The sequence below is a fragment of the Vulpes vulpes genome, chromosome 13, assembly GCF_048418805.1.
Source record: "Vulpes vulpes isolate BD-2025 chromosome 13, VulVul3, whole genome shotgun sequence".
NCBI classification, from domain to species: domain Eukaryota; kingdom Metazoa; phylum Chordata; class Mammalia; order Carnivora; family Canidae; genus Vulpes; species Vulpes vulpes.
In genome coordinates this window covers 13618111-13645659 of record NC_132792.1, presented here as the reverse complement: position 1 = coordinate 13645659, position 27549 = coordinate 13618111, and the positions used below count along the sequence as shown (strand labels likewise).

The following is a 27549-nucleotide window of genomic DNA, read 5'->3' as shown; positions in this document are numbered from 1 at the left end:
TGTTAGGTAATTTGCCCAAGGTCACAGCTTGTAAGTGGTGGAGTAAGTCTGAGCTCTCCTGGATCTCAGAATCATAATCTTTTTTTTTAAATAAATTAATTTTTATTGGTGTTCAATTTACCAACATACAGAAAAACACCCAGTGCTCATCCCGTCAAGTGTCCCCCTCAGTGCCCGTCACCCATTCCCCCCCACCCCCTGCCCTCCTCCCCTTCCACCACCCCTAGTTCGTTTCCCAGAGTTAGGAGTCTTTATGTTCTGTCTCCCTTCCTGATATTTCCCACACGTTTCTTCTCCCTTCCCTTATATTCCCTTTCACTATTATTTATATTCCCCAAATGAATGAGAACATACACTGTCCTTTTCCAATTGACTTACTTCACTCAGCATTATACCCTCCAGTTCCATCCATGTTGAAGCAAATGGTGGGTATTTGTCGTTTCTAATGGCTGAGGAATATTCCATTGTATACATAGACCACATCTTCTTTATCCATTCATCTTTCGATGGACACCGAGGCTCCTTCCACAGTTTGGCTATTGTGGACATTGCTGCTAGAAACATCGGGGTGCAGGTGTCCCGGCGTTTCATTGCATCTGAGTCTTTGGGGTAAATCTCCAACAGTGGAACTGCTGGGTCTAGGGCAGGTCTATTTTTAACTCTTTGAGGAACCTCCACACAGTTTTCCAGAGTGGCTGCACCAGTTCACATTCCCACCAACAGTGTAAGAGGGTTCCCTTTTCTCTGCATCAGAATCATAATCTATAATGGTGATAAACTGTTACCTCGACCATCTCAACATTTAGTTCTTTTATGTTTCCACAGAGCTTCACGTGCACCTCTGTGATCATTGGAATAAAATAAAATAGCCTTAAGATGTAAGTAGGATGAGGGCTTGGTTCACTAGCACAAATGGGTGGCACGGTCCCTGATGTGTGTAGTGGGCACTCAATAGGTATCAGATGAATGAACAATTGACCCCATTCTTCATGCTGTGCTGAAAGGGGACCCAGCTCATCCCAAAACATGGTTTTCTGATGGCACGGACTGTGTCTTATTTGTCTCTGGGTCTTTAGACTGTTCCTGGGGGATAGATGCTCACACTGAATGAAGGAAGCCACATTACTGCCCTTTGCCTTAGGTAGTTAGTCATCCCTAATCACAAAGGTATGAGCACACTTAAATGCCATAAGCCAATGGACATTGACACCTGTGAGTTATGGAGTAATCTTTGGTGGTGAAGAAAAGATAAGGTGGAGGAAATGGGGTTCTTTCAATTGCCATGTAACAAATTACTCCAACGTGTAGTGGTTTAAAATAACAAGGATTTATTATTCCTCCCCCAGGTTGGGCAGTTTTCTGTTCCATGTGAAGTAGCCAGGGATAGTCAAGTAGCTGCACTTGGCTGGGAGCTTGCCAGGGCCGGGACATCCAAGATGGGTTCTCATTCGGACCTTTCTTCTCCATGTGGTTCACCGTCATTTGTGGTCTAGCAGCTGGCTCCTAAGAAACTGGAGATGGGGCTCTGCACTCTCTTAAGGCCATGCTCAGGTGTCACAGGACATCATTGCTACCACACTGGTTGGGCAAAGTAAATCACAAAGCCAGATCAGATTCAAGGGTAGAGAAAATAGACTCTAGCTCCTGCTGGGAGGGGCAGGATGTACGAACCGAAATGGGAGAAACCATTGGCAGCCCTATTGGACACTCTACCCCAGGGGTGGACGAGGACTCATGACAGGAACCTCGGATTATCTGCGTGCAAATGAAAAGCTGGTGAGAGTTAGGCTGTGGTTTGCCTGCCAGAAAGTTACTGGTCTTCCACTCAGGTGATCCCCTAGGATGTTCAAGCTTCTCACCTGTCCTGGGAGGTCTGAGCTGAGCAGGTTCTTGGAAAATATCAAGTTTTTTTCTTCCTCTTTTCCAGGTGAAGAAACAGAAGCATCAAGAGAAGTGATATGTGAGCATCATACTGCAAGTCAGGGTAGGGTGAGGGCTGCTATTGCCACGTGGTTAAGAGTGTGGATGTTGGGTTCAAATGTTGGTTTTGCCGCCAAAATGACTGAATGACTCATATAATCTGCCGGACCTCTACCTCTTCATTTATTTGGTGTGGATAATAATGTTTACTTTATAGGGCAGGATAGATGGTGGTAAAGAGCATGGGTTCTTGGGCAGCCCAGGTGGCTCAGTGGTTTAGTGCCGCCTTCAGCCCAGGGTGTGATCCTGGAGTTCCGGGATCGAGTCCCACATCGGGCTCCCTGCATGGAGCCTGCTTCTCTCACTGCCTGTGTCTCTGCCCCTCTCTCTTTCTTTCTCTCTCTCTGTGTCCCTTATGAATAAATAAATTAAATCTAAAAAAAAAAAAAAAAAAAGAAGAGCATGAGTTCTTGAGCCAGACTGCCAGAGTTCAAATCCAGGGTCTTCCATTTGTCACCCATATGATCTTTGGCTAAATCCTTAATTGTCCTATGCCTCAGTCTCCTTTTCTGTAAAATGGGGATAATAATACTACTTATTGTATAGAGTTGCTATAAGCATCCAATGAATTTAAACATATAGAAGCATCTAGAACAATGCCTGGCACGTGATTCACAATCGGTGGATATTATCGGTGATTATGAGAGTATTTCTTTTTTTTTAATACTAAATTTATTTTTTATTGGTGTTCAATTTACCAACATACAGAATAACACCCAGTGCTCATCCTGTCAAGTGCCCCCCTCAGTGCCCGTCACCCATTTCTCTGAAAATTACAAGGAGTTACAGCTTACAGAAGCCTTGGATATGCCGTGCCCATGATGAGAGGGACGTGAGCCTTTCAATCCATTCCGCGTCTTACCATGCTCACATTTGGGGAAGTTTAGAGCAAATAATCCCAATTTCTCTCTAATTGTTGTGCAAGCAGCCAGTGTCTTATTTCATTTGTTACAGTTTGCTGTTCCCCGTGCTGCTGTTTCCTAGTGGACACGGAGACTCTGCCTCTTATCAAATAGGAAAAAGCGAGTCATTCCTCCCTGCCTGTGCTCACTTCCTGCCTACATGGGGAAGTCCACTCCAGAAGAGTCCTCCCGCTGGAGGAGGCATATCTTTCTCCCTCTCTGTCCCAGCCTCACCTCTGACCCGGTAGATAAGTCCCAGATAAATTTGGGATTCAACCCCTGCTTCAACCATTACTGGTTTGTCATTATTGGATCTCAAGTGTCCTGAGTTCTAGGGGCTGTAATGAACCCATTCTCTCCCTATCTTCTACCAAAGTAACAGCTGCTCCTTGGCCTCACACAACCCTTTGGGATGCCCTTTTTGGGATTCCTTTATCTCTTTCAGCCTGCTCGGGCTGTTTCTCTCCGTTTGGCCTCCTGGATAGTCATCCTTGGCAGGCTCCCCAGGCCATTCTCCCCAGAGAATGCTAGAGCACCCTACAGTTGTCTAGCTTTGGGCCCCCTCACCACTCTGCCTCGTTTCCCTCTGCTGGAAAACGCTGTTCTCACTGCTTTGCTCGGTGTCGTGGGATTAAACAGGATCATATGTGTCAAAGTGCCTGGCAGACAGTAGGCCCTTCCCAAACATAATTACTATCCTCTGGCTATGCCCTGAGATTTACTGCACATGTCACAGGTGTGCTAATAGGAGGTGCCCTGCTGGAGATTTAACTGGGGTTTTTGTTCTCTACTTTCATGAGAAGGTTACCAGTCACATCAGGGTGCAGGCAGGAGAAGAAAGGAACCAAGGCCAGCTTCCCAGAGACGGGCAGGTGCAGAGCAAGTAGCCCTCACACTCTGCAGAGAAGGATACGAAAAGGTGTTTCTCACTCCGGATATTTAAAAGCGTGTTCCCTGTCAGCGCTCACAGGCCAGGGAAAAGGGATTTGTCTGGGGTGGAAAGTAGAATCGGTCCTGCTTGTGGGCTCCTGCTGTGGTCTTGTGCCCTGGGAAATAACGAAGTATGAGAAAATGAATGAGAAGAGTCATGCTTTCAGAGCTCTGCACGGGGCCCCTGGCTGCCAGGCAGGGGCTTGGTTTCCTCCTTTCTATGGATCCAAGAAATTGTGCAGGCATGAGTTTCAACAGTGACACTGTGTGGTAGCAGGAATTCGTGGCAGAGAGAATCCTTGGCAGTTCTAAACCGAACAGACTCCAGTTCCTCTCTGCCTGGTATGTGCGAGGCTCATTTTTGTTTTTACTTGGCCTGTCCCCAGGGCTTTGGGACAATTTGTTGGAAGGGAGGGGAACCTCCAGAGGGAGATGCTGGACTTTCTGCTTTTAATGTAGATGTGTGCTTAAGAGATTAATTGGAAAAATAAGTGGAATGTGACCATATTTGTGCTCTGACTTTACGAAGCAGTTCATACCAGTTATATTAATTATCCCAGAGGGCATTGTGAAATGCTAAGAGAGATTTGGTCTTAATTAACTTTTGTTTTTGGGATTGCGAGATGAATAGTTCTTTTGAGGGCAGAAGAGAGTCTGTTTCCTGGGCATGGAAATGGTGGAGAAAAAGGTATGTTTGGGATCCAGTCAGAGTCTAGTAAGTCTGGGTGTTGGTGTCTGTCAAAGAGAGTAGTTGGAGAAGATGGAAATGCAGGTTACTTCTGGACTGTGGAAGGCCCCGGGTCTGGAGTAGCCCTTGGCACTTTGGAAGGAGTAGTTCCATCTGGCTATAACCCTAAGGGTCTTGAGGACTGAAAACCTGTCCCCTGAGGGCTGATGGCCACCCACCAAGGAGTCCTAGCGCCCTCAGCCCTCAAACTCCTTATCCACAGTCCATGCTCAGAAAACAGCCAACGCGGCAGCTCCGGGTGGCCAGGATTGCGACACCAATGTGTTTGTTCCCCGTGTTTGTGAAATACCTCAGAGGCACTGTTCCAGTCCCACCTGACTAGTTTTCTTATTGCCACATGGCCCTGGCTCTATCTGCCAATACTCAACCAGGGCTGACTAGTCAGAGATTTTGAGATGTTTATGGGTTCAGAACTTAAGACACCTCATTTCTCTCTGCCTGAGTGAAGAGACTTTACTTTCCAGATGCTTCTGAATATCTAGGACTCTGGAGTGAGTAGGGTGACCTTGGGCCAGTCACTTGACCTCTCCAAGCTTTTGTCCCTTTAAATGCATGATGAGGATAATTATTCCTATTTTTTGCAAGATCATGACCCACAGGTATACCACCAGATGGAAGGTCAGGTACCAGGTCACTTCCTAGGCTTCCTTTCCTTAAAGGTCACTGAAAGCAAAGTTGGCCTCGAATTTCTGAGTCATTAAAATTCAGTCTTGCATTTAATTCTTGCAAATGAATTGCTGTCAATCTTTGACTGAAATCAGAGAGAAGAGGCCTAGCTAATATATAACATAATGGGAACTCAGAAGCCTCTGGAAATTGGCTTAAGAATATGGTCAGTGGTCTGAAACCATAAAAATTAGAAGAGAACACAGGTAGTAATTTCTCTGACATCAGCCATGGCAACATTTTTCTAGATAGGTCTCTTGAGGCAAGAGAAACAAAACCAAAAACAAACTATTGGGACGACATCAAAATAAAAAGCTCTTGCACGGCGAAGAAAATAATCAACAAAACTAAGAGGCAACCTGCAGAATGGGAGAGATATTTGCAAATGGCATATCTGATAAAGGGTTAGTATCCAAAATATATAAGGAACTTACACAACTCAACACCCAAAAAACAAATAATCTGATTTAAAAATGGGCAGAGGACATGAACAGACATTTCTCCAAAGAAGACATCCACATGGCCACCAGACACATGAAAAGATGTCCATCATCACTTAACAACAGGGAAATGCAAATCAAAATTACAATGAGGTATCACCTCACACCTGTTAGAATGGCTAAAATGAACAACACAAGAAACAACATGTGTTGGCCAGGAGGTGGAGGAAAAAGAACCCTCTTGCACTGTTGGTGGGAATGCAAACTGGTGCAACCACTCTGGAAATCAGTATAGAGGTTTTTCAAAAAGTTAAAAACAGAACTCCCCTAGAATCCAGCAATTGCACTACTGGATATTTAGCCAAAGAATACAAAAACACTAATTCAAAGGGATACATGCACCCCTATGTTTATAGCAGCATTATTTACAGTAGCCAAATTATGAAATCAGCCTAAGTGTCCATCAATAGATGAAAGGATAAGGAAAATGTTGCTGCCATATATACATATATAATGGAATATTACACAGCCATAAAAAGTATGAAATCTTGCCATTTGCAAGAGCATGGACAGAGCTAGAGAGTATAATGTGAAGTGAAATAAGTCAGAGAAAGACCAATACCATATCATTTCACTCATGTGGAATTCAAGAAAACAAAACAAAGGGGAAAAAAAGAGACAAACCAACAAACAGATTCTTAACTATAGAGAACAAGCAGATGGTCACCTGAGGGGAGGTCCGTGGGGGGATGGGGAGCATAGATGATGGGGGTTAAGAGTACACTTACCATGAGGAGCACTGGGTCATGTACAGTATTGCTGAATCACTGTATCGTACACCTGAAACTAGTATAACACTGTATGTTAACTGTACTGGAATTAAAATTTAAAAATAAAAAGGAATATGGTCAGTGGAATTCAGCCCAAGGATGGCAGCTGTAGGAGACGTGATCTTATGCCTCATTTCCTTCATCAACCTCTTTCTACTCAAGGGTATAAAAACGGAATTTGGGGAGGTGTAGGGCTAACGCTTATTGGGCTTCTATTACGTGTCAAGCATCGAGAGTATGAGGGTAGTTATGCATGTGTTTTCTCATTTTGTCGTTTCCTCAACCCAAAGAAATGGGCAGCATTATCCTTAAATAACAATTGCTCATTGAATCAATACTTATCGAGTGATTATTACATACCAGGCATGGCTTTGGGAGTTAGGATAAGTGAGAAAATAGGCCCAGTGTGATGAGGTGCCTTGCTCAAGGTCATCCAGCTGGTAAGCAGCGGATCAGGATAAGATCCCTCCTTTACTGAGGCTTGATTCCAGAGCTGTTCTCAATCTGAGATGCTGCACAAGCAGACAAATATGCACACATGTGCACACTTGCATGCACTCTCACACGCAAACGTACATACCATGCAAATGCACACATTATCACATATGCACTTGTGCACCCCCACAAACACACACACGCACAAATACACCCACAGGTGCGCACACACGCACCATTCTAGCACACACTCAGGGTATGTATCTGCTTGCTTCACACACATCAATCTATTCAATGGGGAAATTTTTTCAAACGGCTGGAAGCTCTGGATATTTCAGATCAGAAACATTACAGATACCATCTCCAAGGTTTCATTCTGTTGGCTTCCCTCCCTTCCCGCCTCCCTCCTCACCTCCGTTTTCCTCTGCTCCCTCCCCGCTCTGTGAGCAGAACTCTCTTCCTGATTTTCCTGGCAGTGACGTCTTAGGGAATTATTAGGACTACCAGGCTCAGGCTGGAATACTCAACTAGAAAGGAAAGACTCTCTAATGTCACCAAAGGCTGAATCTATTGGCCAAATTTGGTCTCGGTTGGGCTTTCCCCCAGGCAGCTACGCTAATCTCCCGAAGTCCCCTTCCCGCCCCATCCTCTGCCTCTCCACCACTGGGCACGGTATGCTCAAGTTCAAGTGCAGCCAGGGTGTCCTCAGCCCCAGCACCCACCTCCCTTGCTCTCTCAGGCATGTGCCAAATGCCTGTGAAGGCCTCTTCCAAGTGTTTCATCACGCCTCGGGGTGGGGATGCATCTAGTTTTGTTTCAACACTGTGCTTCCACCTGGCATTTCGTTTGCTAACTAATAAGTGAAGGACCTCCTCCCCCATGCTGGCTGGTGGCCCTGGAGGAGGGGAGCTGTGCTCTGGTCTGTGAAGTGCCAGTGGGGGCACCACGGGTCCCACCCATCATCCTTTGTGATCACCTTCGAGGTAGGTTGGGGTGCTGGGTTTAGCTCAGCTCACCAGTATAAGCAATTCAGACTCTTCAGAGTATTTCATCATCCAGGCAGCTCAAGGTGGGGGTGATAGGATCTGAGAAGCTTTGGCAACTTTCGTGTCTCAGTCCCCGAGGAGTGCCAAGAGCCACCTTACCCGACTCATCTATCGCCCTACGGTTTCAGGGATCTCTCTTCATATATATGCCTAAAGCACCTTTGCCTTCACCATTAAAGGATCTTGAAAGTGTGCTTACAAACTCCAAATACTCATTGAAACCTTTGGACTCCAGGGGTGAGCATTTACCCTCCCCATTGGCCGTTTGGCCACATTGCCCAACTGGGTGAACTTGCTGGAGGCAAGCTGTTGAGTGCAAGCACTCATAAATAATTCCAAGGCACGGGAGGCAGCGAATTCTGCAGACAGCTCAGGATTGGTTTTGGCAACATGCACTTGGTCTGGGGCAGGCTCACTGTAACTCTCTCTCTCCACCAGAGGAGATAAAAAACGAAAAATGCAAATAGGAGATCCAGCGGGGACGTGAACACCTCTCAGTGAGAAAGGGAACCGAACACCCAGGTGCTCATGGGCGTGGGGCCAGATTTGGGGATTATTCCCTGATAAAGACGTGGAGTTCCGGAGGTGGGGTTCTCTTGGCACTTAGCTGATAGTCTTCTATGGTGATTGCTTGTGATCAGGTCTTATGTTGCAACGCGATCATAAGGTCTTAGCACCCCGGGATCGGAGCGTCAGCTTCTTTCCTGTGTAGGGAGTGTTTGATCAGTGCAGAAAAGGAAAGCAGGCGAGGCTACATTTATAGGATGCGATGTCATGTTCAAAACCCTTTACAGTGAGTCATCCCCTTCTGGTGGCTGAGCTCACTTTCAGGCATGTGCACCCCTCACCTCCCTTCTCTGCTGCCCATTTTTGTGTATAGCAGCGTCGGGACTTGGTGAGCTGGCTTGTATCGGGGTGGGGGCAGGTTTTCACAGAGCAGAGCGTGATCATGAGGATTTTCTGCAGCCTCGGGATATTCAGACAATGTGTCCTACGGTGGACATTTAAGAGGAGCCTCCCCTTGTGTTATAGATCCCAAGGACACCTTCTCGAAGCTGGTGGGGCCAAGGCGGGCTGTGGGCAAGAAGGGAGGGGATGGTCCAGGCAAGAGGAATCTACAAGCTAAAGTACGACGCAGGGTTTGCACACGCTTTCATTTGCTCAGTCGTTCTCTTGTTTACTCACTCATTCACCCCCAAAATGACTTCATGAGCCCCACTCCGTGCCAGGCACTGTTTCAGCCTTGGGGAGCAGAGCGGGGAACAAATCCGGCTTCGGCAGCTGTGAGGAGCCAGATCACGACCAGATTATTAGCAAGAAAAGCATCGGCTGGGGAAGACCAGAGTGTCATGGGAGTGGGGGACAGGCAGGGGGGCGGCAGGAGGGTCAGCGAGGGCTGAACCCTAAAGGATAAGGAGGGGGTGGTCACAAGAAAAGAGAGCCAGGCGCCGGTGAGACACTCAGTCAAGTCCTGTGTGGCCAGAGTATAAGAAGTCAGGGTGCGGAGGGGAGCAGAGCACGGAGCGAGTCAATGAGACAGGGGTGGGGAGGTGAGGAGCAGACCCAGAACCTTCTGAGCCAGGAGAGGCATTTTGGACCTCATCTAACGCCATCTCAGCAAGGGATGCTACTGACTTGCTTGAGGGCGCTGGAAGCCTAACGGGGTGGCAGCCTGGCAAATTATGCAGGAGGGGAACCCGAAGATTTCCTTTTTCCCGTGAGGTTGTTCCCAGCTTGGCCCTTTGCGATGCACTCTGTGCTGGGCTGGGCTGCCTGTGGGGGCTTTGGCTCTCCCTGGGGGGCGGCCTGCTCCCCGCAGTGGGGAGGGGCACCCACCTATTGCAGCCTTATCCCCCATTGCCCTCTCCAAGTGGTTGATGCACCCCATTCACCTCGGGTCCCCCAGTTACCCCATCACTTTACCCCAAGGAGCCTGTGGCTCCTCCTCCCCTCTGACTAAGTTCCCCTTCTAGCCTCAAAAAAAGTTCTTATATGGCATTAAACCCTAGGGTGCCTGTGAGCCTGCTTTTCCCCCTCCTTGCTGGGCAGCCTGTGTGTCCCTGACCCCAGGGGTCTTCAGTAGAGAGAGGGTGGTAACAGGGCCTCCTAGGTGGGGCGGCCCTGAGGGTTTACAAAGCTGTTACTGGGAAAGCGCCTTGCCCTGGCCTGGCTCACTGAGGGTTCTGGAAATGCTGCCGGTTGGTATCCTCATGGTAGACCAGGCCCTTCTGGATCACCACTCCACGTCAGCATCGTTTCTCTCCCTTCCTCCCAAGTGCCTCACCTCCCCGGCCACAGTGGACTCCCCCCGACCCCAGCCTGCCCCAGAACACTGATTTCTTTCTTGCTCATGCTTTTCCCTCAGCCGGCAATGCCCTTCCTTCTCTAAGTACCCTGAGGCCTAGCTCCTGTCTTGTTCCCTCTGGAGGACCTTCCTGGGCATGCTCCTGCCAGTCCTATTCTAAGGCAGATTGAAGTCTTCTGTTGAGTCTCCCCAGCTCTTGGGGGCATTGCTTCACTACAGCACACGTTGGTAGAGATTTCTGTGGTTGTTTGGAGGGTCTGTCTCCCCTCATAGGTGAGTTTCCTTGGGTGGGGACATGTGTCATTCACCTGCCTTTCCCAGAGCCCAAGGCTCAGAGCCAACTGGGTGAATGAATGAATGGGCCCAGTGCACTTACCTACTTCAGCAGCAGGACTGTGTCTAACTGATCGTTGCCCGCCCCCCCCCCCCCGCCCCAATGCCTGGCACCCAGTGGTTCACTCATTCTCCTTGCCCACTAAGCAGTCGGGCAGGTGTGGGTAAATGTGGGAAGCAGAGACAGGTGTGGAGGGCCGAGAGGAAGGGCAGTTTGGGGGATAGGATCGGGGACCAAGAGATGGTTCCAAACTTCTTTGAGGAAGACCTGGGGCTGAGGAGCTGGAGTGGGAAGGGAGGCTCGGCCTCTTTCCCCTGGGCTGGACCCTTGCCTAGCCCTGTGGGAGGGATGACACCCCACCCAAGCCAAAGGGGAGTATTCACATGTCAGAATGACTCGCAGAATATTTCCCGGTCTTATCTGTTAATAATAAAAATGAAATTATATTAAAAAATATAACCATGTGTGGGTTGCAGAACGAGTTAATGATTCCTCATGTAGTTAGATGCGTACCCCTTTAATTGAGGCAGGTAATGACCGTGGTAATAATACCCTGGATCTGTTTATGGGTTCTTTCTTCCGAGAGGCTCAAAGCACTTTCTCTTCCTATCTCATCTCTCTCCCCAACTTCCCAGGGAAGTGTATCTTATTATCCCCATCGCTTAGGTGTCTGTGTGCTGTGACTCACTCTGTGGCTCTGAAGCTCACCTCCTTGTCCCCCAGCCTGGGTGGGGCCCCCGTGCCTCTCTCCTCCCTGGTTCTGGGCCTGGAGCACCCCATTTCCAGGACAACCAAGAAGGCTGGGCTCGCTGTGCGGGGCCAAGGGGGATGCTGAGGCACCAAAGGGAGCAGAGAGATGGGGACTGGGGAAGAGGGAGGGAGGACCTGAGGGATTTCTGGCAGAGAAAATGGGAGATTCAGAGAAGGCAACGTGCTGACTCCCAGCATCGTGAGGGCAAGGACCGTGTCCTATGTATCTTTCTTTCTTCTGGATCAGACGTAGAACTTGGCACATGGTGTGATAGGTACCAGTACCTATGGTATCATTCAAAACCTAGCTCAATCGTCACCTCTTCCGAGAAGCTTTCCTCGGTTGCCCCCCCTCCCCGTGTCCCCATCACACACTGCTGGGCTCTCATAGCCCTTGGAACCTCTGTTTATCCTTCTCAGGCAGCTTTGTGCGTAAGTTAACTGCTTATGTATCAGCCACCCCCACTCAGGTGTGAGCTCCTAGACCAGGCACGGGTCTGACTCATCCTCTTCCCCTGGGCTCTGGTAGCGCAGGGCTCTCACACAGTAGGACTGCACATAAAGGGTGCAGGCAAGTGTGGGCTTTGAGATCAGAAAGACCGGATTCAAACCCTGGTTCTGCTTCGCACCAACTGGGTGTCTCGGGAAGCCCCTTGACCTCTTGAAGCTTTCCCTTCCTTTCAGAAAGTGGAGTTGAGAAAGCCCACTTTGCTGAGTTGTGGCAAAATTAGCCACAGTGACACGGCTTGGCACCTAGTAGGTGCTCATTATTCATTTCCTATGATTAATTTTAGATTTGGTGGTTCCCAGTCCTGGCTCTACATCGGAACCACCCTTCTCAGGAAGAGACATGCTTGGAAGCCCCCTGGGAAATTCTTAGCCTGTGGGTCTGGGGTGGGGCCAAGGCAACCGCCTTTCAAAAAAGCTTCTTTGGTTCTTCTGCTGTCCAGGGTCTTAATGCTTGTCAAGTGGAACATATGATTCAAGGTAAATAGTATAGGAGTCGTTGACTTCTCTGATGTCCAGGGTCCAGAGAAGGGATAGTAAGCGGCAAAAATGGGACCACAGGTGGGTTGCCTGTGGAGGCAGGTAGGGTGCAGGGGCGAAGGTCACCCTGACTTTACTTCACACTAGCTCTGTGTGTGACCCCAGTAAGCTGTTCATCTTCTCTGAACTTTATCCTGCTGCTTTTTGGGGGGTGGAGTCCCAAGGGCTGATTTCTTCAGCTAGTATTATTCTCCTTGGCTTTATATCTGTGGACAGGATCTGGTGCACAAGAGAACCCTGGAGGTGCCATGACCATCAGTCAGTGGGGTCATGAGGTATTGTGTGGTCTTTGCTAAACTTTGCCAAGTGTGTGAATTAGAGGTGGAAATAAAAGTCCATAACCACTTATAGCTGGTTAGCAGCGGAGAGACCCCTAAGGGACTTTTGTGCAGCCTGGGCAGCGGCGCCGGAGGGGGAGGGGCAGCTGAACCTTCTCTCTGAACGGGGGCCTGGTACATTCTAGCCCTGGGAGATGATGACCCTGTAAAGGACAGGGGTCAATGCTGCAGAGAAAGCCCACGCTCTCAGCCCTCGAGACATGAGCCAACAATGAGAAAGTCTATCTCTGGGGCTTATAATCCTGAGAAAGAATTTGACGTAAAGGCAAAAGACATTTGTCCCAGGGATGATGGATGAAATGCCGGCAATGGAAGTCCGGAAAGACCTACCCCTGATGGTTCAAGGCAGGAGTCAAGGGGCACTGGGGATGCCAGTGGGCGTGAGGCTCATGGGAGGCTGCAGGATCACGTGATGAAGTGGCAGCTGAAGATGGGCAATGGGGTTTGGACAGAGTGCCAGGCATTTTCTAGGTGCTGATTTCTCCAGGTTTTTTTTTTTTATTTCTCCAATTTTCATACAATCCTGAGAGGCGTTACTGCGTCCGTATTCAGCACTCCTGATAACCAGCTCTGTTTTACAGATGAGAACACAGAGGCTCAAGCAACTTGGTGGTGTCAGAATTTGAAGCCACATCTGTTCGACTCTGATATCCGTTCGTTTTTCCCCACCACACCTTACTATGGGGATGGTAACCCCCACAGCATTTGGGTTTATGTAGATACTCTAAATAAACTGGGGAAACATCTGGGGAACCATTCCAGAGAGTATCTAAATCAACCCATCCTGGGAACAGGCCACTCTCAGGGCTGGGAAGGTGGCGAGGCATTTGGTGAAAGCCATCACCATGCAGGCTTCCTGTCATTATGGGTGGGAGGTGGGGCTGGTCCTCAGGATCTGGGGTGGGGACTGAAAGCATCTCTCTGCAGGCAAGACCTGGGGGAAGGCCCAGGGCACCGATTGCTGAGCAGGACCCCGGACAGGTTTGAAGTCTTAAAAAGGCACACATTTCCAGACTGGGTATCACCCAGGAGACCCCAAGGACAGGGGTGCACAAAGTTGACCTTGATCTGGGCCCAGAAAATAAGAAAGTCTGTGTCTTTTCCGTGAAAGGTGAATGAATCACTTTTCTGAGAAGCCAACCCATCCTTGGTCCACCGCGCCCCTCACGCAGGTCCAGAGTGGTACCCTACGGGGGCAGGGTGGAGCTGGGAAGATGGGGAGGTGCCAGTGCTATCAGGCCTATCCTCCGTTTTCCCTTTCTCCACTGAGAGCAAGGAGGTCAGAGGATGGGACTGGGAATGGACCCCTTGTGGTGGCTGAAATTCCCACCCCTGACGTCTCCTGCTGTCGAGCGTGGCTGGGGGGTGGGGAGCTAGGCTGAAAGTGCAAAAAACGGGGAGGGGGGGCGGTGCATAAAAGCCACAGAAGCCCTGGCACAACTGAAGGGCAGAGAAAAGCCTCTGTCCCCCAATCCCGTCTTCCCTGCCTGTTGTCAACAGGCTGCGAAGTCAGAAACCTCACTTTGAATCCTTGCTCTCCCCTTACATTCCCTCCTCTGCTGCCCTCAGATCTCACAAATTACACAGCAACCTCGAGCAAGTCATTCTGACTTTCCTGAGTCTTAGCTTTCTCGTCTGTGTAATGGGGATAACACTGCCTGCTTTGCAGAGTTGAGAAAATTAAGCAGAAGGAGTGGCCTGGGTGTAAATCATAATCTGGGCCTCAGGCCTGACTCTCTGGGCAATCCTTACTCTCTCCAACGCTCAAGCTGCAAATCCATAAAATACAGCCCTGCCGGGAGTTGTTTTAAGGATCAAACGGGACAACGCTCCTGGCATATACAAGGTGCCCGGGAAAAGTATTCGTTGTCTTCTCCTTCCATGCTCATTCTTTCATAATTTTGCCAAGAAGCGATATTTGGATCTGAAGATGTCAAATTATTCCAGGAGTCGATCTTTTCTGGGTCCCTCATTCATAAAGTGAGATAGGAATAGGGCATGTCTCATAGAGCTGTTGTAGGGCCGAGGTGATGAAAGTACCATGCTAGAACAGCTCCGTCTACACAGGAAGTAGCCCATAAAGGTCAGCTTCGTGGCTGGCTCTAGATCATTCTTCCTGCTAGTGTTGGAACCCTGGCTGGTGCCTTGGTCTCAGCGGTCAGGTAGGGCAGAGCTGACTCAACCGGAAGTGACAGGTTCGGGCAGTGACAGCCCAGCCTGGTTGAGTGGGAGCAGCTGGGCTCCTCAGTGAGCCCCCAGGAACAACTCAGCTATTATTTTGTAATAGAGATTGCCTTTGGCCTTGACCAGTCCTAGAGATGGTGGGAAAGAGGGATGGCCATGACCATTGGAGGCTTCTACATTTTCTCATGGCTAAGGAAGCAGATGAGGGCAGTGGCAGGGTGGGCTGTGATCTTTTTACTGGATGCTGACCTGGTAGGAGGCCACACAACTGACGGCAGTTGGAGGGGCACCCTTCCATGTATGGGGCAGTGAGTACTGGCCAGGGTCCCAGAACCTGTTTCTGACCAAGTCAGACAAGATGTGTTTCTTTCTCAGGAGCTTGGAGGAGGTAGGCTGGGTGGTTTTTTAGGCTTTCAGCCCATGTTTCTAGACTCTAAGTCCAGTGCTCTTTCCATGGTATTGTATATGTCCAGTATCACAGACCCTGACCCTGAGAGCTCAGCCATGGATTTGTGGCAGATGGCCAGCTGGATGCTCAGGGAGCAGAGAAGAAGAACAGAGATTCAGAGAAAGTTTGTGGAGGAGGTGACATTTGAGCCAGACTTTTTAGGGGGAGATGAGGGAGAAAGCAGTGGCCTTACTTCCTCATCTCCCACTCATTTCTCCAGCTCTACCCATTGCAATCTGGCTTCTCCCATAACATGGAACTGCTCTCACCGAGGTCATCAGTGACCTTCTTGTGGCAAATCCAGTGGATGTCTCATAGCCCTTCTCCTAACTAATGTGGGGGTCACATTAGACACTGAGCTCACTTCTCCTTTGACTTGTGGTTCTCCTCCTACCTCCCTTGCTGTCGCTTCCCAGTTTCTCTTGTGATCTCATCTTCCTTTGCAACCTATCTGCCATCCATCCAAACTATCTATCCATCATCCAACCATCCATCCATCCATCCATCCATCCATCCATCCATCCACCCATCCACCCATCCACCCATCTACTCCCCCACTCGTCCCTCCACCCACTCACCCATTCATCTAACTCATCCATTCATCTACCCATCCACTTATCTATCTGTCTATCTATCTATCTATCTATCTATCTATCTATCTATCTATCACCCCTCCATCCAGTCCATCCATCTCTCATCCATCCAATCTATCCATGTATCCATCATCTATCTATCTATCTATCTATCTATCTATCTATCTATCTATCATCTATCTATCTATCATCTATCTATCATCTATCTATCTATCATCTATCTATCTATCTATCTATCTATCTATCTATCTATCTATCACCTGATTAAGGAGAGTATTATGAAGGCATTCTTTAAAAAGTATGGAAGAATTAAGAGAATGTACCAGGAAATGGTGCAGCACTCTAGCATGAATAATATCAGGGAGCCATTACCCACTCTAGGCCCAATGGGAAGGCCAAGTGGTTATCGGAACCCAGAGAGTGTAGCTACAGGAGGGGCACGGCCAACCAGGGGCATAAATACCCCTGACTCTCCTCCTGCCCTCTGATGCAGTTCACACGGGCCAGCTTCCCATACTCTTTATCCTCTGATGTCAACCTGCTTTGCTGCATGAGCCCCTTCCCCCTTTCTCTGTGTCCTCACTCTGAGGACTCCTCTGCTTCACTGGCTGATGCCCCTAAATTGCTGTCGCCTGACCACCTGGTCACCCAATGTCTACCTCCTAGACATCTCTAGGTATCCTTCTGGCATCACAGACTCAGCATGACTGCAGAGGACCTCATCACCTTCTCCTAAACTGTTTACCTTCTCATATTTTCTTCCTGCATGGATGGCATCTCCACTCACCTCACCATCCAAGTCAGGGCCTGGGATTCATTTCTGACTCCTGCCCTTCCTTTCCTCTCTACACCCCTCTCCAAGTTCTGCCAAATCCATACCCAGGCGTTTGGCATGCACAGTTCCTCTTCATCCACCCCTGCCGTTCCCCTTGCTTGGATCCTCCTCATCTCTCCCTGGATTATGACAACTGCTTCTGAATTAACCTCCTGGCTCTGCCTCATATCCTTGTGACAGGGGCTGATGGCTGCCTCTCAAGGTCCATTCTCTCTCCCTTCTTAGCTATAGGGTGCCTACTTTTAGTTAGATACATGGCCAATGAGCTAAAAGACAACATTTGCCAGCCTCTCTTGCAGCTAGGAATGACTCTGTGCCTAAGCTCTGGCCAAGAAGATATAAGTGAAGTGTCATGTGGACGTGCTAGACAGTTTCCTTAAAATGCAGAGCACGCATTCCTCTTTCTCCTGGCTCTATTCTGCTTCCTGGAACTTGGTTCTGATGGTTGGTGCTCTAGCAGCTACCTTGGGCCATTTGGAGAATGGCCTTTGGAGAATGCCCTTCAGGAAGTACACCAGCCATAAGCCACTATTTCTGGACGTCTTTAATGCAAGGATGAATTAAAAATCTAACTTGATTCAGCTACTATTGATTTTGTTTTTCTGTTAATTGCAACAGAAGGTAATTGTCACGGATGTATCTTATACTCAAGGGGATAGTTGCAGATGTTTCTGTGTCCCCCACACCTTCCTTAGACCACCTGACCTCAGCACAGCAGTGAGGATGGTTTCATGCACACTGTAACTGTCCTATTTCACACATGCTGGGCTTGTTCAAAACCACAGTCAGTGGAAAGCCAGTCAGTGTCTGTGCTTGGAAGAGCAATGTGTGGAGAGAGAATGAGTGTCTCCTGAGGCAGCCTTTAAATGGCAGGGAATGGGGATGCCTAGCTGGCTCAGTGGTTGAGTGTCTGCCTTTAGCTCAGGGTATGATCCTGTGGTCCTGGGATTGAGTCTGCTTCTACCTCTGCCTAAGTCTCTGCCTTTCTCTCTGTGTCTCTCATGAATAAATAGATAACATCTTTAAAAAAAATAAATGGTGGGAACTGAAAGTTGGAGACAATGTCAAGGTCATTCATTAATGGTTTCTCAGAGGGTCCCCAATGGGACTGAGTTCTGCTGTTCACAGGAGTAACCAGTTCAGTAACCCCACCCCTTCTAGTCTTACCCCCATCCCCAATTCACTCTCCTCATTCTGTCACTGCTGCTTCCTGGGGTCACCTCACAAACCACTGCCAGTCACTTTCGTGTCTCAGGCTCTGATGTGGCGGAACCAACAGGGTTTGCTCTAAAATGTAGCTCTGTTTGTGCCCTTCCCCTCCCAAAGTCCATCTCTGGAGCCCATTAGCTCCTGAATAATAGTACAATTCCTTGTCCTGCTCCACAGGGCCCCACCAGCTCTGGCTACTTCCTCCCCCAAAGCCCTATCCCTTGCCTCTTGGCCTCTATATGCCCTTTGCTCCAGCCATGCCAGGCTACATTTCACGCTCTGGTGCCTACTCACAGACTGGAACATTCCTCACCTTACCCTATTGCGAAGGCTCAGGTGCCCTTCATCACTGTGCTCACATGTCCCATCTTCTGGAAAGCCCTCCCTGACCTCCCGTGTTCAGCTGGAGCTGCTCCATGTCCAGGGTCTCATTCTTTCTTTACACCACTCTCGAAGCGGCTCATTAGTTGCCCCCTCTCCCTCTCAACTTTGTGCTTGCTTCTAGAGCAGAGACTATGTATATCCTATCCAGTTTTGTATCCCGGGCCTAGTGCTGAGCTGGAACAGAGTCAAAACGTGGCAGCGTGAGCTGCCAGGACAGGACCAGAATAAGCAAGGCCCAGCGAGGGGCACATGCATGGTGCATTCCTGGACTAAGTGCTCTGCATCCCTGAGGCCTGTTTCCCCAGCATCCCACTTCGCCAAGATTTGGTCTCTTGTCCTTTCAGCCTCTGGTTCTACAACCTCCCCTTCTGCTCAGAGCCTTAGCCACACCCAGTATCTGCCCAACACCATGGGCTCTTCAGCCACCCTGACCCTACTCATGATTCTCCCTTTACTTGGATTTCTACAGAGCTTCCCCTATGCCCCAGGAATTTCTCCCTAACCTTCAAGGCCCTTATCAAGTTCACCTGTAACCATGAGCCTTTCCTGCCAGGAACTGTGCTTTACACATCGCAGGTTCTTGAGAACGCTTGTCGTTGTTGTGTTGGGTGTGTTGGGTAGAGTGGAGAGCACGTATATATGAATTTAACAAATACTTACGTAGGACTTAATATATGCAGGCACTACTCTGTGTGCTGTACACATATGAGTGAATTTAATATACAAAATTCTATAAGGAAAGTCTTGCTATCACACCACCACCAACCCCCAGAGAGGCTATTTAACTTTTGTGCAATTGCATAGCTAGAAGAGGCTAGAGAAAGTATTTGAACCCAAGCAGTTGGGGGAGGACCAACTTTCTTTTGCAGGCATGTGAAACTGTGGAGGCCTTTGGGTTGTCCCAGTGTAGAAGCACTGAGGGTTGCTCTGAAGAGGCCTGGACTAGACAGACGTGAGCTGCCCTGGCCTGGCCTCTGCAAGCTTAAAGTGGATATAGGACAAGGGGTGCAGGTGCTGCTCCACAGGCCTCCAGGGCAATGGCGGTGGCTCTCAGGTCCTGGGAGGCATGTGGGGTGGCAAGAGGGCCCTTTAAGTGGACACTCTCTGAACTGGAAGGAGAAAAATCAAATGCTTGATATTTTAATCAAATACCCCTTCTGGGAGCTCTGAGGTCAAGTTGAGTGACCAGGGCATTTTGTGCACCCCTCACAGGTGGCTGGGAGCAACTTTAGAAACTTGGCCTTCACTGAGCAGGACCAGGGAGGAGAGTGACTGGCAGGAAATCTGCTCCTGTCTCCCATCAGCCTACCTTCTGCTCTGCAGGTGAGAGGGGTTCTCAAAACAGCAAAAATGGTGTTTATAAATGGGTGTGGGGGTCACAGGAAGACTCGTGGGCCAGTAGTCGGAAGCTTTGACATAATTTGCTGGATGATTTTAGTGGCAAGCTATTTTCCCTCTATAAGGTTCAGTGTTCCCATTTGTGAAATGCAAAGTTTGGGCTGGAAGCCCATGAAGGGCTCTTCCAGACTGATCTTAAATGATTCTAGCTGCATGTAGGTTACCTTGGGAAGCAGGAAGGAGGGAAATTGAGGTCTGTTATGGCCTGAATTGTGTCCCACCCCACCCCCCAATCCAGATGTTGAAGTCTTAACTTCAGAATGTGACTGTTTTTGAAGATAGGGCCTTTAAAGAGGTCATTAAAGTAAAATGAAGTCATCAGGATGGGTCCCAATCCAACCTGACTAATGTCCTTATATGAAGAGGAGTCTAGGACACAGACACACACAGAAGGAAAACCATGGAGACACCAGAAGATGGCATCTAAAGCCAAGGAGGGAGGCCTCAGAGGAAACCCTCCTGCCAACACCTTGATCTTGGACTTCTAACCTCTAGAAGTGTGAGAAAATAAATTTCTGTTGCTTACGCCATCCAGTCTGTGATCCTTTGTTGTGACAGTCCTGGTAAACTGATACAGGGTGACACCATTGGTGGATGCAATGGCCATGTCTCCCAGCCATGGTATCTGGGCTCCTCTGGGGTTAGGCTAACCCCAATATGCAAGAAGTGCAGGCAGGACAAGGGGAGGGATTCAGAGTAGGCCACCTTGGACAGCGTGTATTAAGCCTGCTGTGTTGTCAGGATTAAATGAGTAAGCCCTAGCTCTGCCCTCAGGGAGTTTCTAGTCCCATGGGGGAGACAAACACACAGTGCAGTGCTTGTTCAATGGGAGGCTTGCAATGATGAGACATACATGCTACGCAGATGTAGGAAGCCCAGGATGACTTCACAGAGGGGATATCTTGAAGGGTCAGTTCCAGTACTCGCCAATCAGGATCTTAGAGAGGTCAGAATATACAAGGGTGCAGAGGCACACATGATCCCATGAAGAGGGGGAGACATGATGCCGGCAAGCAGGGCTGGACTTCCTCCTGATTGTGCTGGGGAGCCTGTGAAGGGTTAGGAGGAGGCTGACCATGCATTTCAGCATAAGGGGTCTGGAGCCAGACCGCCTGGGTCTCAGCGGTGCCACTTTCCAGCTGGTCAACCCTGAGCAGGATGAATGACATTCATCCTCTTGGAACCTCTGCCCTCACCTACAGAATGATGATAATAGCACATACCTTATGGGTTCGCCACAAAGATTAAGTAGGTGCTCGCCTACCGCAGGCTTTCAACAGTGCCTGGCATGTTGATGGCTCTTAAGATGCTCTGGCTGTCAGCTCAGCCTTGGTTTTCACACCTGCTCCGCCACATTGGGGCTGAAATGATGATTTCATCAACCCTTTCCATTTGGTGAAGTGGAGAATGAGGTCAGTGTAGGAAATCAGTCGTCACAAAGTAGAACCAGGAACTGAGAGGTACAGGGGCTTCTGGAAATGCAAGGAGAACTTGCTAGGACGCATTTCTGTATGGTTCTAGGAGTCTTGGGCCCCAACGGGGCATCGTCTGAGGCCTTATAGGTTTGTGACGCACGTGGGGGAAGGAACTGAAAAGGGGACCTGAAAGATGTGTTTTCTCAGAAACAGGCAAAGGGGGCAATGGAGTTGATGTGGGGCCTGGGGGCAGAGTTGCTGCCCATCAGGACCGAGAGGTGCCCAGAGGTTATCTGGTCTGCGGAGGCTAAAATGCCAGCCACTGGATTAGCCCTGGCTTGAAGACCCGCTGTGTTTAACTTTATGGTGTTTGAAAGTTTGAAATAGTTATCTTTTTTAAAAAAATACATAATTTAAAAATAATTTAAGTTGTTGCTGTGTTTTTTTTTTTTTAAACAAAAATTCCAGATGTCTAGCTTCTGTTGAAAATCAGAAAACCTGGTAAAAGTAAGTCCATGTTCCCATCTGGCACTGTCAGCAGCAACTGAATGGTAGACACTTTGACATTAGGTTCCCTTGGCTCATTTTTATTTTATACTCGCCCCATTCCTTTAGGCATTTGCTGGGAAGATCGGCTAGTAGTATCATTTTACAGATGAGGAAACTGAGACCCAGGGTGGGGTTAGGAGCCATCCAATTTTACACAAATCAGTGATCGGGTTCAGAAAGGACCCCAGGTCTCAGCACACTCAGCCACTTTCCACATTCTGGATTTTCTCCTTTGCCTCAGTACTCTGGGGGAAGTGTTGGGGAGCAAGGGGACACAGTCTACTTTTAGCTTTAATCAACAATAATCTTCATAATAATAGTAGCCATCTACTAATGGCCTTCAGAATATCAGGGGCTTCATACGCATTTAATCCTCATAACAAACCTGGAAAATAAATGTTGTTCTCCATGTTTTTCAGATAAGGAAGCTGAGGCTCAGAAAGCTACAAAAAGCTTGCCTCGGGTCACCAGACCACTGTGTGGTGGAGCTGGCACTTGACACTAAACACACCTTCATTGCAGACCTATTATTGAGTGCTAGGTTAGGCTCCGGAAGATGCAAATCTTGGAAAGCTCCGGAAGCCACAGTCTGAATGGTTTACCAGTGGGCAATTTGGACAACTGAGGGCATGTCACAGGAGGTTTTCAGTTGCTGGGTGTCCCATGAGCTTCATAAGGCAGGGGTGACCTTATCCCCACCTCCCTGGGTCTGTCCACCTCTGTCCTCTCAAGAGGTCCTCATCCTGGGGAGGGGGGGCCTGGAAAGGAATGAGGGCACCTGGCTGGGGCTTCTGTTTGTGAATATAGAAATCCTGCTTGTCTTCGAGAGTCCCAACGTCCCTATGCTGGGTTAATAGTCCCAGCTGAGGGCTCCCCAGCACTGTGAGCTGACCTTGAACATGGCAGTTGTCTCTTGATGTGAAGGTTTCCTGTAGTCTGTCTGTCTCCTTCTTTATATTTGATCTTAGACAAGAGGCCAAGAAGGGATTGTCTCCCTCTTTAGATGGTCTTCTCCCTCTGGCCAAGGGCCCCATCCTATTTATGTCTATATCTCCACCGCATAGCACGGGCCAGGATTCACGATGGGCACAACTCTGTGCTTCTAGAGTGAGCGAATGAATGAATGAACAATGAGGGAACTGTTTCTTCTTTTCAGGCTTAATCTTGAGGATTTTTTAAAAATAATTTTTAAAAAAGATTTTATTTATTTATTCATGATAGAGAAAGAGAGAGGCAGAGACACAGGCAGAGGGAACAGCAGGCTCCATGCAGGGAGCCCGACATGGGACTCGATCCCGGGACTCCAGGATCATACCCTGGGCTGAAGGTGGCGCTAAACCGCTGAGCCACCCCGGGCTCCCCAGTCTTGGGGATTTGTATCTTGTCTCTACACTTACTAAGTGACTTGGATAAATTATCTAACCTCTCTGGACCTCAGTCTCTACATTCCTAGAATGAACATGATAATCATGCTTAGCTCATTGCTCTTTGTTAGTATTAATTTATTACCCCTCAAGTACTTAGCACAATACCTTGTACTGTGCCGTCTAATACAGCACCCTCTGGTCGCATGTGGCTATTTAAATGAACTTAAACTAAAAAATTCAGTTCATCAGTCGCACTAGCCACATTGCAAATGCACACATGGGGCTAGTGGCTGGTGTATTGGACAGCACAGATTATACGATGTTTCCAGCATCACGGAAAACTCTATTGGATGGAGCTGGTCTAGAACATAGTAAGTTACTATTGTCCTCACTGTTGCTGTTACTCTCTCAGCTCAAGATGGAGCAGAGCCCCAGGGCTCTCTTTTGCACTAAGTGGGGAGATTCGCCCTCACGCCGGAGCAGGCCAAGACTGGACCTTGCGTGCATCCTCTTCCTGGAGGGCCTCCTCCCCGACCATCCCCTGGTGATGTTCTACTGGTGCCAATGCTTGGGCGTCAGGCTTTAAGAAGTCTTCTAAAGGGAGGGGCTAGGCTCCTCTATGAGGCTAGGCTCCCTTCAAGGGCAGAGATGGGTCTCATTCATGCCTGTGTCTCCAGTGCTCGGCTTTCCAGCAAGCAGTCAAGATAAGCTCACCAGGGAAATGGACTGGCTGTGCCTGCAGGTTCCCAGGGATCTAAGGTTTGCTCAGCTTTGTGACTGTGTCAAAGAGTTTCCAAAACCATCTGCCTGACCGTATAGAAGAGAGCGGGCTAGACAGCGGGCTGGCTCGGTGGATGGGAAGCCAGAGCCTGGGAAATCCCAGCAGCGTGAGGAGCCCTCGATGGAGGCCACTAGGGATGTGACCGGGGCACAAGGTGAGTGGCAAAGGGAAGGTGAATGACATGAGTGGATGAAGGGGAGCACTGTCTTGTGCACAGGAAGCGTGCCAAGGCCTCCTTGAATCTGAGAGTGGGGGGACGGAGGCTTCGACTGGCCCTGGTGGGGTCTAGTTTCCAGACCATGACTGTGACCCCATTGGTCTTCACTTTGGTCCTGCCTGATGGGGCTCAGGGAAATGAAAGTTAACCAGATACACAGATTTTCTAGTCTGCAATCATATAGACTCTTTAGTTTGGCTTCTCTCATCACCGGAGCTGGTTTCTTTTATGGGCGTGTTTTCTCTGCCAAGTCTGTATTGTTTCAAGGAGAAGCGGGACATCTGAGGTAAACTGTTATATTTAACTTATGGTGGTCAGGCCCAGTTTTCTGTAATCAACCCACAGATCTAGAGGCCCAGCTTAGGGGTAGAGATGTGTCTTTTGCTCCCTGCGGTCACTGGAAGCCACCACTGCCTGCAGGTCCTCTCCTGCTCACATCTGCCCCTGGTCCTCCCTGCCTTAAAGGCCCCTCGTGCCTCCCTGGATTTATTTCCCTTTGACCTCAGGATAAGCCTCAACTCTGCACGGGGGCAGGAGGGCACATGGCCCTGTGGCATCCGGCCCCGCTGTCTGTCCACCTTCACCGCTCACCCTCTCCTCACACCCCGCCTGCCACACCAGCCTCACTCAACTTTCTGTTTTCCCAACCATCCTGTTCTCCATCATTACTGGGACTTTGTATGTGCTCTTGCTGTTTGGTTCACTCTGCCCCTGCCTCGTCATCTGGCTAACTCCTGCTCATTTGTGAGAGCTCAGCATAGGTTTCATTTCTCTAGACCTTGCCCTCTGCATCCTGGGACTCCTATAGCAGGCTGGCCCACACCTGCCACCTGCCACTTGCCATCCATATTGCAATTATCACTTGGGGCCTGAGTGTCATCCAGATGGTAAGCTCTGAGCAGGCAAGGCCCTGACTGTCTTACTAATGATTGTCTACTCAGTGTCCAGCCAAAGGCATAGAGGGTGCTTGGTAATACCTGTTGAATGAGTCAGGAAGATGAATTAATCAATGTCGCCGTCAATTTCATAAGCCACTCTCTGGTTACCGGTTCTGACAGTCTTGACGATGCCTTTCAAGTTGAATGGCGAAATGACTTACTCATCACAAGAGCTTACTCATTTACTTACCCCCAAAAGAAAATAAAATCATACCAATGGTTTTATGTCCCTTTGCGTTTACAGCTTAGATGTTAATGGCATGGACTTTGGGGCCAGACTGCCTGGATTTGAATTCCAGCCCTGCCCCTCAGAAGCTGTGGGACGTCCTGCAAATGACTCAATTTTTCTGTGCTTCAGTTTCCCCATCTGTCACATGGGGATCGTAATAATACTTATCTAACATGGTTGTTTGGGAGGATTAAATGAGTTTACATATGTAAAGACACAGCCCCTCCTGACCCAGAAATGTGTTATATAAAATTTGTTAGATAATATAAATAAAGATAAATCCCAGACACAGTATGGAGGTCTCTTTGATGATAACCTCCTTTCAGAGTAAATCTCTGGCATGGTCCCAGCACAGAGTAAATTCATGACAGAGGTGAAGTTCATTTTCAGTGTGTGACAATCCTGTTCCTACCCCTTTCCCACCCTTTGGTATTTTGCTCCACTTGTAACTCCCAGAAGTCTTGTTCTTTCCACCTTCTCCATCTAGCAACTGCTTTCAGATCTGTTAAAAAAAAAAAGGCCAATTCATCCTCCAGTGTAAATGACTTCTAGGGTTGAAGGTATCTCCTCTCCAAAATATTGACTTAACATAAAGTGTCCTAATTCCAGGAATCCAGGAGGGTAGAAAACCCATGTTATACACACGAAACACATCTAAGGGCGGCAGACTTTGGCCAACTTTATTTATAACATCTCCCAGAATAAGGAATTGAGAGTGGGAGGAGGGTTATACCCATGGAGCTTAACATTGAGAATCTTGGAGACTCATTGGGAAGAAAGAGAAAAATGTACCACTGGGCATAGAATAACAACGGATGAGTTTAAAATAGAAAATCTGAGTTCTAGCTGGCCCGTACTTCACTTCAAGGCTACGGAGCCCTCAGATGCCACGTGACCCAACCTCAGAGGAGAGCTGCGGTTTCAGGGTCAGAATGGCAGCAGCCAATGATTTGGACAGCAGAGCTCACCATGGGACCCATGGCGGGAGGCCGCCTGGAGCCTGTAAATGACGCCATTGTTTGAAGTTGCATGCAATCAAAGAAAAAAAAATCAAGAAAAAGAAAGAAAAAAATCAAACCACTTAAAATTTTTGGGAAACATCCCTTGCCAAACTTTTTTTTTTTTTTTTTTTTTTAAAGAAAAAAACCAACCTGAAGCCAGTGAAGCGAAAAGGAAAGTGGCGTCTGGGCTTGGTCTGAAGGCAGATGCAGCCTCTTGAGTTTCAACGTGAGTCGATCACTGCACAAACAAGCTGGCCTCTGGGCAAGGGTGGTCCACTCCACTGGAGCTAGCCCCTCATTGAGCGCTGAGCTTTTGGTGTCATGTTCATTCAGCTGGAAGTGCTTTGTCCCATAGCCCTTTCGACTTAGGCATTGCTGGGTAACTTGCCATGTGTGGTCATGTTGGTCTTATTCCCTGTGATGATCTGTTAGGGTGGCATGAATTATCAGACCCATTTTATGGAAAGAGTAATCACTGAGTTCCAGAAAGGTGACCTTGCTTGTTCAAGGTCAAGGGGTGAAGAAGTAGCAGAGGCAAGCATGGGACATGGGTCTCTCTTTTGCCATTTGGCCAGGCACACACAGACAGGAAGGGAAGAGGAAGGCGTGCCTGACCTTGGGGAGCCCTGAGAGCCTTAATAGTAATCTCCCCTGGAGTTTGTTGAGCGTGCCGAGTAATAACAAGCATAGGCTCTGGAACAAAAGAGGGAACTCAAATTCCAGATCCATGTCCTGCTAGCTGTGCAAACTTGGGCAAGTTATTAAATATTTCTGAGCTTCTGCTTCCTCATCTGTAAACTGGGGATAATAGCAGTGCCTGACTTCTGAGGTCATGGTGGGGAGTGGATGAGCTGTACAGCATGTAAAATGTGTCCCAACACACCATGAGTGGCAGGTCTCATTACAACATCCTTTACATAAACTCTTTGATTTTGAGTTTTATATTTATGATAAGAGGGAGTTATTTGTTTTTATTTCTATCTTGTGGATGATGAAATGAGGCATGGAAAGGTTAAGCTATCTGTAAAGTAAGGAGGCAGAGCTGGGTGTTGATTTCAATGCTAATGCCATGTTGCTTCTGGCTGGCCATGTGGGTTCTCTGTAAGTTCTTGAACTTTCCTACCACTGTTGATCTCAGGTGTCCTGATAGGACCTGCACCAGGTCCAAACACTGAGCAGAGTCATGACTAGAGCACCAGCATCCTCAAACTTCCTTTTCTGCCCTATTTCCCTGTATTAATAGAGGCCTC

The 27549-nt window shown here is 48.6% G+C and overlaps 2 long non-coding RNA genes across 6 annotated transcripts in view; one reads left to right on the top strand and one right to left on the bottom strand.

Annotated features, from left to right (window-relative positions):
* Nucleotides 1–378: 378 nt before the first annotated feature.
* On the bottom strand, nt 379–7748 carry LOC112916055 (uncharacterized). Its single transcript, XR_011996513.1, has 3 exons — nt 7654–7748; nt 6455–6512; nt 379–1578 (listed from the first exon to the last, which is right to left on the bottom strand). It is a non-coding gene; the product is annotated as an uncharacterized lncRNA (long non-coding RNA).
* Nucleotides 7749–7764: 16 nt separating this feature from the next.
* LOC140595132 (uncharacterized) overlaps nt 7765–27549 on the top strand; it is a 54592-nt gene continuing 34807 nt past the window's right edge. For 2 of the 5 annotated variants that reach the window (XR_011996510.1, XR_011996511.1), the window contains exons 1-3: nt 7765–7914; nt 19617–19727; nt 26438–26525. This is a non-coding gene — a long non-coding RNA (uncharacterized lncRNA). Of the gene's footprint in view, nt 7915–8393; nt 8500–19616; nt 19728–20165; nt 20327–26437; nt 26526–27549 lie in introns of those variants that run through there. The other 3 variants (XR_011996508.1, XR_011996509.1, XR_011996512.1) reach the window with 3 other exon arrangements.